General features: G+C 40.4%; 1 long non-coding RNA gene across 1 annotated transcript; it reads left to right on the forward strand.

The window, feature by feature from the left end:
* The first annotated feature begins 6,999 nt into the window (after nucleotides 1–6,999).
* LOC121373812 lies at nucleotides 7,000–12,369 on the forward strand. Its single transcript, XR_005958132.1, has 3 exons — nucleotides 7,000–7,061; nucleotides 9,254–9,337; nucleotides 12,096–12,369. It is a non-coding gene; the product is annotated as an uncharacterized LOC121373812 (long non-coding RNA).
* Nucleotides 12,370–15,198: the final 2,829 nt, after the last annotated feature.

Genomic DNA, 15,198 nt, shown 5'->3' on the forward strand with positions numbered 1-15,198 from the left:
ATTGGATGTCAAACATTTTATAATTTTGACATAGTATAGTCTTAGAGAGGAAACCCGCACCATTTTGTCATTAGTTGCAAGCAGTCTTTTATATACACGATCCAACAGACACGATAGCACATACCACGATATTTAATATACCAGTCGCAGTACACTGAAAAACAGCCTAACTGGCCCACCGATAGGGATCGATCCTAATCCGACCACGCATCAAGCGTGCTCTTTACCGCTGGGCTACGTTCAGATTATACGATAGTTTCCGACCAACAGGACAGTGTGTTGTTGGCGACTAAAATGACGTATTAAATACATTATCACATATACAATACCTGGGCCTTTTTATTAGCGTACTTCAGTTTGACTACAGCCTGTATGACGTCACCCAGGCGCAACCAATCCTCACATTTATGAAAGAGACAATCCCGGTTTTTTGGTGGGTTTTTTTTTTTTTTTTGCGGGGAATAGCTCCCTGATAAAGCGGACGCCTGATGCGCTACCGGTCATCAATCCCGTTCGGTGAACCCATAGAACTATTTCTCGTTCCAGCCAGTGCTCCACCAACTGGTGTAACAAAGACCATGGTATGCACTATCCCTATTTTATGGATGATGCATATAAAAACGTAGCGGGTTTTCTCTATCGTTATCTGCGGAACCGGTTTAAGGATCCATGGGGCCTGTAGCACAAATAACAACCGGGCCACCTTCCCAGGATATATATTTTGCAACCCCGTCGGGGAGAGGGAAAAATAACCAGGGGAAAATAAATGAAGCGCGGGGCCCGTAGCACGTGCTACATTTGCTACTAGGATAAACCGGCTCTGTCTATTATTATCTATGTGGACCGTAACCATATGTTCGACGCCATATAACCGTAAATAACACGTGTTGTGTGCATCGTCAGGTCAGGTCAGGTCAGAGAATTTAACGTGCACATTCAGAACAAGCTGTTGTAGCGCACGCCTGTCATGGGCACAGGTTTCGGCCTCAGCCGGTTCTTCCGTCCAGGACAGGGAAAGGGTGGGGAGGGTGAAGGAGAGGGGGGACCGCCTGCACTGGCAGGTGTAAGGTAGCACCTGCAGTCCGATGTGTGCGTCTTTCCTTCTCGTCTGATTTATTTATTTTTAAATAACCTGTAAACCCGCGCCGTTGTGTGATATTTCAGTACGGCATCCACTACGACTACAACGTGTACAACTTCATCCAGGCACAGCCCAACCTGCTGCAGTGGGACATCAGCGCCTGCTACCGCGACCTCGACAGGAGGAAGTTCGACTTCACAGTGCCCGGTAAAACATCTCTGTAAATCATAGAATTAAAGACGCAGTGTCCGCTTCCTAGAGTTTGAATTCCTGGTAAACTGTCACTTTAAAGGCATACTGTCACGGATTTAAGGACCTTATTTCTCTAAAAATGGAAAATAACAAAAAATTACATTAATTGTTGGAAACCAAATCTAGCTATTGCATCACCTCAACTGAACCATGATGGAGTGAAATCCATGTCAACCCTCTCGGCAATTTTAGTTTTTGAATTATGGACCATTGCCATAATTCAGTTATTTTTACAAAATACCATTAATAAATGGAGTATGGTGGTTATGAAGATGGTTGAATAAAGTACATTTAGGGACAAATCAAATTATTTTTGTTCAGGTAATACTTTGTTAGACCATTAAATAGGTCAGTGGTCTGTGACAATATGCCTTTAAAGTATTGATGTAAAACGGCAGTGTCCTCTTCCGACAGGTTGAATTCCTGGTAAACTGTCACTGTAAAGTATTGATGTAAAAAGGCAGTGTCATCTTCCCCCAGTTTGAATTCCTGGTAAACTGTCACTGTAAAGTATTGATGTAAAAAGACAGTGTCGTCTTCCCCCAGTTTGAATTCCTGGTAAACTGTCACTGTAAAGTATTGATGTAAAAAGACAGTGTCGTCTTCCCACAGTTTGAATTCTGGTAAACTGTCACTGTAAAGTATTGATGTAAAAAGGCAGTGTCGTCTTCCTACAGTTTGAATTCCTGGTAAACTGTCACTATAAAATATTGATGTCAAGAGGCAGTGTCGTCTTCCCACAGTTTGAATTCCTGGTAAACTGTCACTGTAAAATATTGATGTAAAGAGGCAGTGTCGTCTTCCCACAGTTCGAATTCCTGGTAAACTTTCACTGTAAAGTATTGATGTAAAGAAGGAGTGTCGTCTTCCCACAGTTTGAATTCCTGGTAAAATATCACTGTGAAGTATTGATGTAAAGAGGCAGTGTCGTCTTCCGACAGTTTGAATTGAGACTTCGGTGGGCAAACTATGACCGTAAATCATTCAATTAATTCTTCTTTACTGTTCGCAGTTTCGTTAAACTCAAGCACTAATTCGTCTTTACCGTTCACAGGTTCTTTCAGAAATAAGATCAAAGCGAACCAAGAACTCTTCACGTACTCAACAATGATCAGTCTACAGGGAAACCTTGCTGTATCGCCGCTTAGAATAGCTAAACTTAAGGTAGGTGTCTCTATATATCTTGAACAGGTCAATTAAAGGTAGGTGTCTCTATATATCCTGAATAGGTCAATCAAAGGTAGGTGTTTCTATATATCCTGAATAGGTCAATCAAAGGTAGGTGTTTCTATATATCCTGTATAGGTCAACTAAAGGTAGGTGTCTATATATTCTAAATAGGTCAATTAAAGATAGGTGTCGCTATATATTCTGAATAGGTCAACTGAAGGTATGTGTCGCTATATATATCCTGAATAGGTCAACTAAAGGTAGGTGTCTCTATATATTCTAAATAGGTCAATTAAAGGTAGGTGTCGCTATATATCCTGAATAGGTCAACTGAAGGTAGGTGTCGCTATATATCCGGTATAGGTGTAGCTACACCAGGGCCCCGTTCCACGAAGCGATCTTAGCCCTAAGATCAACTTAAGTGCATAGGGTAGCTATGCGCTTAATGTAATCTTAGCCCTAAGATCAACTTAAGTGCATAGGGTAGCTATGCGCTTAATGTAATCTTAGAGCTAAGATCCTTCGTGGAACGGAGCCCAGAACTGTAGGAACAATATGCGAAGTTGGAGGAGACGCTAGAGTAGGGGACACATGCACATATGTTTGTATATAGTAGTAGAAGGTAAACAGTAAAACCATTTGGCTTCAAACTGAGGACACAGCCCCACCGCCCCACCCCCACCCCAGAGTTCCAACAGGTCTGTGTACTGCTAGACATATATAGTATGTGACAATCTGGTACAAACTTAATTCATGTCTCAACTGTGGCCTGTTAAAATAAACATTGAAATACCACAGCTAGGTGCAAGGAAATACTTTTCTCCCACGGACATACATACAAGAAATGCGTGCGCGAGCACTCGCACACGCGCGCGCGCACACACACGCACGCGCGCACACACACACACACACACACACACGCACACAGGCACGGCGGAGCCCCAATATAATTCAGTAAATTTTAAGGCAGACATGAATTTTACATTTAAAATTACATTTTAGGACATCTAGTTTTCACAGTTTTACGAAGGAGCGTACCACTGAACCCCCTAGAAACTTTGCTTTGTGTCCTTGATGTCAGTCACAGCCCCCCCCCCCCCAATGTCTACTTGCTTCCGCCGTGCCTGACACACGTACAAAGAAAGAAAAAGAAGAATAACAAATTATATTAGGAAAACAAAAATGGTTAGTCTGCCAGCAATGTACTATTATCATCATCATCATCATCATCATCATCATTTTCATCATCATCATCACCACCATCATCATCATCTTCATCATCATCACCACCACCACCATCATCATCATCATCACCATCGTCATCATCATCATCGTGACCATAATCACCATCATCATCATCATCAATCATCATCATCATCATCGTGACTATCATCATCATCATCATCGTGACTATCATCATCATCACTATCATCGTCGTCGTCGTCATCATCATCACCCTGACTATCATCATCACCATCATCGTGACTATAATCATCATCATCGTCATCATCATCATCGTCGTGACTATCATCACCATCATCATCATCATTATCATCAAGTTATAAGCGCTCGCTCGATAAGATGTTTGCGATAACAGAGCCTTGTTGGCGACTACTATTCCACACTAAATACATTATCTTGTTTAGAATACCAGTGTCTGTATATCGAATGTGTTTGCGGTCGTATACGTATGTGTGTAGCACTCATTTTTTTACTTTAATTCGTGATATATATTTTTTCGTACGTACGAAATTATTAGGAGGTAAAATCCGGTTTGAGATACTACGAGCATCAGGACAACGCCATATAGCCGTAAATAAAATGTGTTGAGTGCGTCGTTAAATAAAACATTTTCTTTCGTTTCCCTTTCCTATATTTCCAGGTTGTGTTTGAGACGGATGTTCACATTCGGTTCCAACTACTGGACGTCGCTCCAATGGTTGGAGACGTGAAGCAGATTTCTCGGGAAACTCCGCTCGCTCTGGCCGCCGATCTTCTCGTCGATCTCATCAATGGAAACAAGTTCGTCATCATGCTCGACTGGGACACGCTAAGAGACGTAAGTAGTCCTCCGATGATTCGGATCTACTCGGTAAACCTCGGAACTACTCGGTAATCCTCGGAATATTTCGGTACTTCACGTTACACCGGTACTGGTACTCTTCGTAACTTTTTTTTATCCTTTCGATACACTTCCGTACTTCTCATGGAGACAATTCTGAGAGTTTTGAATAGTTGCTTCACGATGACGATCTGGTTTCGTCTCTGGCCAAAACACACACACACACACACACACACACAACCCCCCCCCCCCCCAACAACAAAAAAACCCCAACACTTTGTTAAGGTATAGTCATATATGAGGAGCAGACGTCACGTGTTTTCCTTTTCAAAAATACCATTTCAATTATAATATATATATATATATATATATATATATATATATATATATATATATATATATATATATATCTATATATGGTCTACAATAAACGGTAACAAATAATACATATCGTACTCTCTATCTTTATGACATGGGCTTTAATAATACATTGAAGACTGTTATAGCACACTTGTGACGTCACTGGAGTTGCAATAACAGCTGCAAGCCTGCGACGGTCGAGGTTATGAAATATTACCAATCCTGCTTTAGAATAGCTGGGATGTATGCGGCCATTGGAATTGATTGAACGCTGGAACGCTTCTTGTTTCGACAGCCTGCACCACCAGGTTGGATTCTTTTTTAGCGAGATTCCTTGCCTCCACGTCATTTCTTCGTCTGACTATGTCGACTTGTTTTTACGTGACTCGTATGACGGCCATTCTGCAGAACGCCACGATTGTTCGCGTTTAGTCTCTACATGTCCGAGCCTGTCCTAGCAGCACTGGAAGATTGACCGCCCCACTCTAAGAAGAAATAGGAAGCGGGGTCGGCCCCTACTACTCTTTTCTAGACTACTTTGTTTTATTGTGATACCATCTCGTATCCTCCGGAGTCGGGCCCGTCCGCACCAATATAATACCCATGACGACTGGAGTATACCCTAGTCTGATACTCTCTCTCGTTCAGACGGATCCGGCTTCTCAAGATCTGTATTTCAGCACAGCACTACACCTTCAACGTATATTGACTGTCAATCTAGGGATTTTCTTGATGGGATGCAACCCATCTCGTCCCTATAAGATGTGCACCCAAACGGCCTAAACGAGGCCACTCACATGGACATATAGATTATGTCGAAATTACTTGTTTTTTTTTTTTAATATTATTAAATAATCCGCTCCTCTCTTCTTTCTTTTATTTATTTTTGGACTGTCCTTCTAAAATGCTCCAAATTATATAAATATTTGGCCGAGCAGTCAATTCTTTTTTTTTTTGGCTTGTAACTTTTTTTTTTTTTAAATTCTCTTAACTTAAATGTTGCGATATTTATAATTTATTATATATTATATATATTAATTTTCAATTTTGTTACGATTCCCCTCCAAACCTCCCCCAAAATTCCCTTGACATTCCATCTCATGTCACTGCCCCCCCCCCCCCATAAATCAATTTTCTAGATCCGCCACTGTTCGTGTTTATATCCAGTTAAGGTCAAAGCACGCTATCCGGGGCGCACACCTCAACATTCTGGGCTATCTGTGCAGGACAGTGGGTTAGTTGTTAGTGGTTAGTGAGAGAGAAGTCGGTGTAGTGGTTCTACATCTACCCACCGAGTCGTTAAAACTCGCATGGGTGGAAGCCGACGCCAAGACGTGAACCTAGTACCTACCAGCCTGGTGGCGTAACGACTATTCCCTCCACCGAGACCGATCACCACAGATCAGTAGCAATATCATACTTGATGGATTTTGAAGCAATAATTTATGTTTCCTGCCCATGAGTGTCTTTAGAGATAATGTATTTCAAGCAGAATTAAGGAGACCACACGTAGGTGTTTTGTTGTTGTTATTGTTTAGTGATTTCCCTAGACATTTTGCAAGACATGGTAGAGCAAACACTTTTGGGGCATTTTCACCATTTTCGGGGCACTTGTTTTTCATTAAAAATACACAAAAATTAATTGAAATAAACATTAATGTAATTTATGTGCTTGCTTTAATAAATGAATGGCAGAAGATATAAAAGGCATATTTTATTAATTAATAATACCTTTTTGAGTGTTTTATAAAAGCAATTTTAGAATTAATTACTGAAAAAGGCTTGTTTAATCTCAGGGCAGCATGGCGCTGACTGAGGCAAGATGGTGCTAGACTATTGAGGCACGGTGCTGCACCATGCTAAAACTATCTAGGGAAAACACTATTCTTGTTGTTGTTTTTGTGTTTTGGGGGGTTGTGTCCTTTTGCTTTTGTTACTATTATTTATTTTGTTGCTGTTGTTGATGGCGGTGGTAGGGTTGTTGTCATTGCTTGAGAAAGAGGTCATATCAGTGAATCTTAGAATGAATATCTTGTTTCCTTTAACAGCCGATTCCAGTGGTAGCCATGCCCAACTCTGTGCGCCAATACACTTACGAGGATGAATTGAGGACAGCCAATCAACGATTCACACCAGGTATTGTACACTGTGTATTAGATATTAGAAATACACTCCAGCTATTGTATACTTAGTATTAGATATTAGAGATACACATCAGGTATTGTATACTTAGTATTAGATATTAGAGATACACACCAGGTATTGTATACTGTGTATTAGGCATTGGAGATGTCTACATCTACCCACCGAGTTGTTAAAACTCGCTGTGGGTGGAAGCCGGTACCGGGACATGAACCTAGTATCTACCAGCCTGGTGGTGTAACGACTATTAAAGACAAAGTACCAGGTATTGTATACTGTGTATTAGGCATTGGAGATACACGCCAGGTCTTGTATACTGTGTATTAGGCATTAGAGATACACGCCAGGTCTTGTATACTGTGTATTAGGTATTGGAGATACACGCCAGGTCTTGTATACTGTGTAATAGGCATTGGAGATACACGCCAGGTCTTGTATACTGTGTAATAGGCATTGGAGATACACGCCAGGTCTTGTATACTGTGTAATAGGCATTGGAGATACACGCCAGGTCTTGTATACTGTGTATTAGGTATTGGAGATACACGCCAGGTCTTGTATACTGTGCAATAGGCATTGGAGATACACACCAGGTCTTGTATACTGTGCAATAGGCATTGGAGATACACACCAGGTCCTGTATACTGTGTAATAGGCCTTGGAGATACACACCAGGTCTTGTATACTGTGTAATAGGCCTTGGAAATACACACCAGGTCTTGTATACTGTGTAATGGGCATTGGAAATACACACCAGGTATTGTATACTGTGTATTAGGCATTGGAAATACACACCAGGTATTGTATACTGTGTATATTAGATATTGGAAATATACACCAGATATTGTATACTGTGTATTAGGCATTGGAAATACACACCAGGTCTTGTAAACTGTGTATTACACACTAAATATACACATCAGATATTGTTAACTGTGAATTAGATATTAGCAATATACACAAAGTATTGTTTACTGGCATAATGTGTGATAAATAGAGAGACACGCCAGGTATTGTACACTGTGTGTTAGATAGATGTATACACCAGGTGTCGTACACTGTGTATCAGATAGATGTATACACCAGGTGTCATACACTGTGTATCACATAGATGTATACACCAGGTGTCGTACACTGTGTATCAGATAGATGTATACACCAGGTATGTTTAAACTATGTACTGAATATACGTGATACACACCAGGTATTGTATCTTATAAAACAGATATTACTGATATATAGTTTAGATACTGTATATGAATAGTGTAACTCAGATACTGCGTTCTGTGAAGTACACATTGGAAATATACACGAGATATTGTGTATCATTATTATCCATTTAAATGAAATATTCCACACGCAGCTATTGCATACAGCATTTGATATTTACGCTACTATATACTGTTCAAATATTTAACTATAGTGAATGAATGTATGAATGAATGAATTGGAATGGAATGGAATGGAATGAATGAATGTTTAACGACACCCCAGCACGAAAAATACATCGGCTATTGGGTGTCAAACTATGGTAATGCAAACAAATACGGTGAGGATCAACATCGATATAAAAATTCAAGATTTAAATAAAAACAGTGTAAAGAACTGTGCAAAAATACAAAAATCACAGACAGATACTGACTTTTACTCAAAATTTCAATTTGTGCTGTATTGGCCATTCTCAAAGAGAATGTTACACCCCTGCACCACGGTGAGGTTACAGTACGCGCAGGGGGAAATGAATGAATGAATGCACATATGAACGAGTGTGTATTTACGAACGAATGGAGTGAATGAATGGATGAATGATCGAACTATTGAATGAGTATGTATATGAACAAAGGATATTTCTTTAATTGGGCAGGACGTAGTCCAGTGATAAAGCGCTCGCTTGATGCGCGGTCGGTCTACGATCAATCCCCGTTAATGGGCTCATTGGGCTATTTCTCGTTCTAGCCAGTGCACCACGACTGGTATATCAAAGGTCGTGGTATGTGTTATCCTGTTTATTGGATGAAGCATATAAAAGATCCCTTGCTACTAATGGAAACAGATGTAGAAGGTTTCCTCTCCAAGACTATATGTCTGAATTATCAAATGTTTGACAACCAACAGCCAATGATTAATAAATCAATGCACTCTGGTGGTGTCGTTAAACAACACACTCTTTATTTATTTAATTGTAGGAGCTATGGGCGGTATAGCGGTCGGAATGATCGTGTTAGGCGGCCTCCTCGGCTCTGGGATTTCATTCTTCGTCTTCAAGTCATGTAAGTCGTATAGGTGTACACTCGGAGAATATTCAACGAGCTACCGTTTATCTTGCACAAGTCAACTGATGTCCGAGTGCACGATAAACGGTATTGCCGAGTAGCGAGTTTGGGTTCTTCTATTTACTACCCATTAATTATCAATGTTTATCAGATCAGGTCAGGTCAGGTCAGAGAGTTTAACGTGCACATTCAGAGCAAGCTGTTGTAGCGCACGCCTGTCCTGGGCGCAGGTGTCGGCCTCAGCCGGTTCCTCCGTCCAGGACAGGAAAGGGATGGGGAGGGTGAAGTGGGGGGGGGGGGGGGGGGGGGACGCCTGTATTGTCAGGTGCAAGGGAGCACCTGCAATCCGACCGTGATCGTCAACAGGCGGAAGGGTGGTTTGGAATTTTGAGTCCCGAAGGATGAATCTTTATCATTTTATGGAAGATTTCTAAACGATATTGCTATTGGAAACAAGTTTGCAAGCTGGTAAAAAGAGACAGCGTCGAGTCATAGCTGTGACATACGTATCGCTGATCACAGGCGTCACTTGGGGGGGGGGGGGGTGGGGGGGGGGGGGGGGGGGGGGGGGGGGGGGACCAACGTGCAAATGTTGACCCCCCCCCCCCCCCCACTTTTTACGATGGAAAACAACCCCCGAAAACAGGTTTATTTTATTCGAGCTAAAACGTCATCGCGTTTTGATAAAAGCTAATATCATTGTTAACATTTCAATGCACCAAAGATATCTGTTTGTTCTGGGTCAACGGCGGTTACTCAACAAAAATATTTGTCATACCCCCCCCCCCCTTCTTCAGCAAATGATGCCAATGTCGCTGATGACGTAAGTTAGTTGTTGACATGACTGTCACCATGGAAACAGTTACGACACTTAATAAATTAACGGAACTAAAATGATCAGCAATAACAAACAGTTCGGAACAAAACGTATCTAGGGCGGGACGTAGCCCAGTGGTAGAGCGCTCGCCCGGTGTGCGGTCGGTCCGGGATCGATCCCCGTCGGTGGACCCATTGGGCTATTTCTCGTTCCAGCCAGTGCACCACAACTGGTATATCAAAGGTCGTGGTATGTACTATCCTGTCTGTGGGATGGTGCATATAAAAGATCCCTTGCTGCTAATCGAAAAGAGTAGCCTATGAAGTGGCCACAGCGGGTTCCCTCTCTCATTATCTGTGTGGTCCGTAACCATATCTTTGACGCCATATAACCGTAAATAAAATGTGTTGAGTGCGTCGTTAAATAAAACATTTCTTTCTTTCTTTCAAAAAGTATCTAGGGGACGAAATGTTTGTTTGTTTCTTTCCCTATGGAGAGAGCATTTTTCTTTCCCCACTTACCTGTATCTCTGCCCATATGAGTAATAATAGTAATCTGAACGTGTAAACCGTTATTCATGAGCAAAACCATATCTCTGCACAATTCAGAGTCGAATGGACAACAGTGGCTGTTGATCTCATGGATCTTTATCTAGTGCCTCGTCTACAGGAGGCCAGCCACACCTTTACTGGACAATACATCCTTCCAGCACTGCTCATAGAGGACTGCCATTCCCAGACTAGTTAATATATAATACATCCTTCCAGCACTGCTCATAGAGGACTGCCATTCCCAGACTAGTTAATATAGAATACATCCTTCCAGCACTGCTCATAGAGGACTGCCATTCCCAGACTAGTTAATATAGAATACATCCTTCCAGCACTGCTCATAGAGGACTGCCATTCCCAGACTAGTTAATATAGAATACTACACGAGCTTCCAGCACTGCTCATAGAGGACTGCCATTCCCAGACTAGTTAATATAGAATACATCCTCCCAGCACTGCTCATAGAGGACTGCCATTCCCAGACTAGTTAATATAGAATACTACACGAGCTTCCAGCACTGCTCATAGAGGACTGCCATTCCCAGACTAGTTAATATAGAATACATCCTTCCAGCACTGCTCATAGAGGACTGCCATTCCCAGACTAGTTAATATAGAATACATCCTTCCAGCACTGCTCATAGAAGACTGCCATTCCCAGACTAGTTAATATAGAATACTACACGAGCTTCCAGCACTGCTCATAGAGGACTGCCATTCCCAGACTAGTTAATATAGAATACGAGCTTCCAGCACTGCTCATAGAGGACTGCCATTCCCAGACTAGTTAATATAGAATACTACACGAGCTTCCAGCACTGCTCATAGAGGACTGCCATTCCCAGACTAGTTAATATAGAATACTACACGAGCTTCCAGCACTGCTCATAGAGGACTGCCATTCCCAGACTAGTTAATATAGAATACTACACGAGCTGGCCTGTCATGCCATTTTTATGAAATGAGTGAACCGTTTTTTGGTATCTGATGAGCGAAAGCGAGTTACATACCAAAACTGTTTACATATATTTAAAACGAATAAACAAACAAAGAAGCAAATAACACCGAAAACAAATAAAACAAGAACATAAAACGAAAGCACACAAAAAAACCTCGCAAAAAAAAGAAAAAAGAAAAGAAAAAGAAACCCCACACCCCAAAAAAAAAAAAAAAAAAAAAAAGAAAAAAAAAAAGAAAAGAAAAACCATACAAAAACACACAAAAAAACACCTAATAAACTAAACACAAAACACCATAAAACAACACAAAACACGTACACAAAAACAGAAAAACAGAAAGGAAAATTAAACCAAAACAAGCAAACAAAACAGAAGAAAACAAACAACGAAAAAGCTTATTTTTTCAAAATATGCTTCTTCTGTTTCAGAGAACATCAACACGGCAATCTCTGTCACTGTGTCTGCGATGAGGAGTTTGTCAACATGATTTGGCTGTTTACAATGACGTCCGCCTCTTCGTCTAATGGGCTATAATATGCCAGCCAATGGAAGAACTGTTAGCGATATCGTAGACTCATATAGGCCTATCATTGCACTGTAAAATTTTAATAGTTTTTGTATTGTGTGTTATATTGATGCCATGTATTTCGTTTAGTATATATATATATGAAGAGTTTAGGCGCAAAACGCGATATATCCATTTTTCTTTTCAGTAAAAAATATTTTTTTAATTGGCGTATATCGCGTTTTGATAAAAAAAAAACCCAAAAAAACGGGATTTACCCAATACAATTTCATAAGGATCAATCACGTTTTGCAGTAAATCAGCGGGCCTACGATTAGTCCTTACTGACATACAATAATGGCTTTAACTAAAAACTAGAAAGAAAATGGTTTATATCGCGTTTTGCGCCTAAACTCTTCATCTTATATATATATATATATATATATATATATATATATATATATATATATATATATATATATATATATATAATTAGTTTCAAATTGTACGTTTTCGACAGCTTTACACTCTACCATGCAGGTCCCGTTATTAACCAGATCGAGTCTGTTTCACAATCTTGTTTGATCAATGTAATTCCTATACAGAGGTAAAATTATACATCTATCAAGAAGCATTATCTGTATTGTGATATCGAACATTCAAAGACACGTCATCGGTGCTGAAATCTAAAAATTAAAGCAGCATTATCGATATTATAATGTACATAATTAAAGTAGCATGATCTTCACTGTTCACTGTTCGTTTAAGCCTCTAAATATATCTTCACTGTTCACTTCACTCGTGTCTCCACTATATGTTCACTTCACTCGTGTCTCCAGCTATATGTTCACTGTTCACTTCACTCGTGTCTCCAGCTATATGTTGACCAAGATGTACAATGCACGCAATCCCTGCACTCCGTGAGCTATATGAACAAGTTGTGTCGTCACCTTTTTGTGATGGGGAAAGAGAATACACCTCACACCACCCCAACCCACCCCACCCCATCACACCCTACACATTCCCACCCCATAGCACCCTACCACATCCCACCCAACCACATCCCTCCCTTCCCTATCACACCCTACCCCATCCCACCCCACAACACCCTACCCCATACCACCCTAGTGAATCAGTACGTTATCTGATCGTTATAACGGTTCTTCATTAACAGCAAGTCATCATTTAGAACACTAGCCTTGTAGGTTCAAGCGCGTGTTCAGTAACGTTTACGACCGGGGGGGGGGGGGGAGGTGGGGTGGGGGGTGGGGGGTGAAGACTGGCGAACGAAGGTGTGGTTCGGGTTATGCACCCCCGAAAAATACATTAAGAAAAAGTAAATTCGCTTGGAGCAGAGTGGTTTCAATCCTACCTCCTCCCTCTCCCCCCCCCCTCCCCCCAGAAGCGGCTAATTTTTTAGTATAAACACTCTCCCTCACCGCTTCCTTGACTCTCTCTCTCTCTCTCTCTCTCTCTCTCTCTCTCTCTCTCTCTCTCTCTCTCTCTCTCTGTCTCTGTCTCTGTCTCTGTCTCTGTCCATCACTCTTTCTCCGTCTCTCCAATACACCTTGCAGCTAATATTTATCTGACCCATCCCCCGACTTAATCACTTTATGCTGTTTACACTATTCACAAATATTGTCTGACAATGTTAAATATAACTGATAAATGGTATACTGTGTTATTTTACTGTGAATATCGCCGCATTGGTTTAGACGAACTATAACTGATAAATGGTATACTGTGTTATTTTACTGTGAATATCGCCGCATTGGTTTAGACGAACTATAACTGATAAATGGTATACTGTGTTATTTTACTGTGAATATCGCCGCATTGGTTTAGACGAACTATAACTGATAAATGATAAATGGTATACTGTGTTATTTTACTGTGAATATCGCCGTATACTTGGTTTAGACGAACTATAACTGATAAATGGTATACTGTGTTATTTTACTGTGAATATCGCCGCATTGGTTTAGACGAACTATAACTGATAAATGGTATACTGTGTTATTTTACTGTGAATATCGCCGCATTGGTTTAGACGAACTATAACTGATAAATGGTATACTGTGGTATACTGTGTTATTTTATTTATCGCCGCATTGGTTTAGACGAACTATAACTGATAAATGGTATACTGTTATTTTAGACGCATTGGTTTAGACGAACTATAACTGATAAATGGTATACTGTTATTTTACTGTTACTGTGAACTATCGCTGATAAATGGTATACTGTGTTTTAGACGAAACTATAACTGATAAATATAACTGATAAATATTTTACTGTGAATACGCCGCCGGATACTGTGTTATTTTACTGTGAATATCGCCGCATTGGTTTAGACGAACTATAAAACTGTTATTTTATGAAAATTGGTTTAGACGAACTATAACTGATAAATGGTGTTATTTTACTGTGAATATCGCCGGACTGGTTTAGACGAACTATAACTGATAAATGGTATACTGTGTTATTTTACTGTGAATATCGCCGCATTGGTTTAGACGAACTATAACTGATAAATGGTATACTGTGTTATTTTACTGTGAATATCGCCGGACTGGTTTAGACGAACTATAACTGATAAATGGTATACTGTGTTATTTTACTGTGAATATCGCCGGACTGGTTTAGACGAACTATAACTGATAAATGGTATACTGTGTTATTTTACTGTGAATATCGCCGGACTGGTTTAGACGAACTATAACTGATAAATGGTATACTGTGTTATTTTACTGTGAATATCGCCGGACTGGTTTAGACGAACTATAACTGATAAATGGTATACTGTGTTATTTTACTGTGAATATCGCCGCATTGGTTTAGACGAACTATAACTGATAAATGGTATACTGTGTTATTTTACTGTGAATATCGCCGCACTGGTTTAGACGAACTATAACTGATAAATGGTATACTGTGTTATTTTACTGTGAATATCGCCGGACTGGTTTAGACGAACTATAACTGATAAATGGTATACTGTGTTATTTTACTGTGAATATCGCCGC

The sequence above is a fragment of the Gigantopelta aegis genome, chromosome 5 (assembly GCF_016097555.1).
Source record: "Gigantopelta aegis isolate Gae_Host chromosome 5, Gae_host_genome, whole genome shotgun sequence".
Classification (NCBI taxonomy): Eukaryota; Metazoa; Mollusca; class Gastropoda; order Neomphalida; family Peltospiridae; genus Gigantopelta; species Gigantopelta aegis.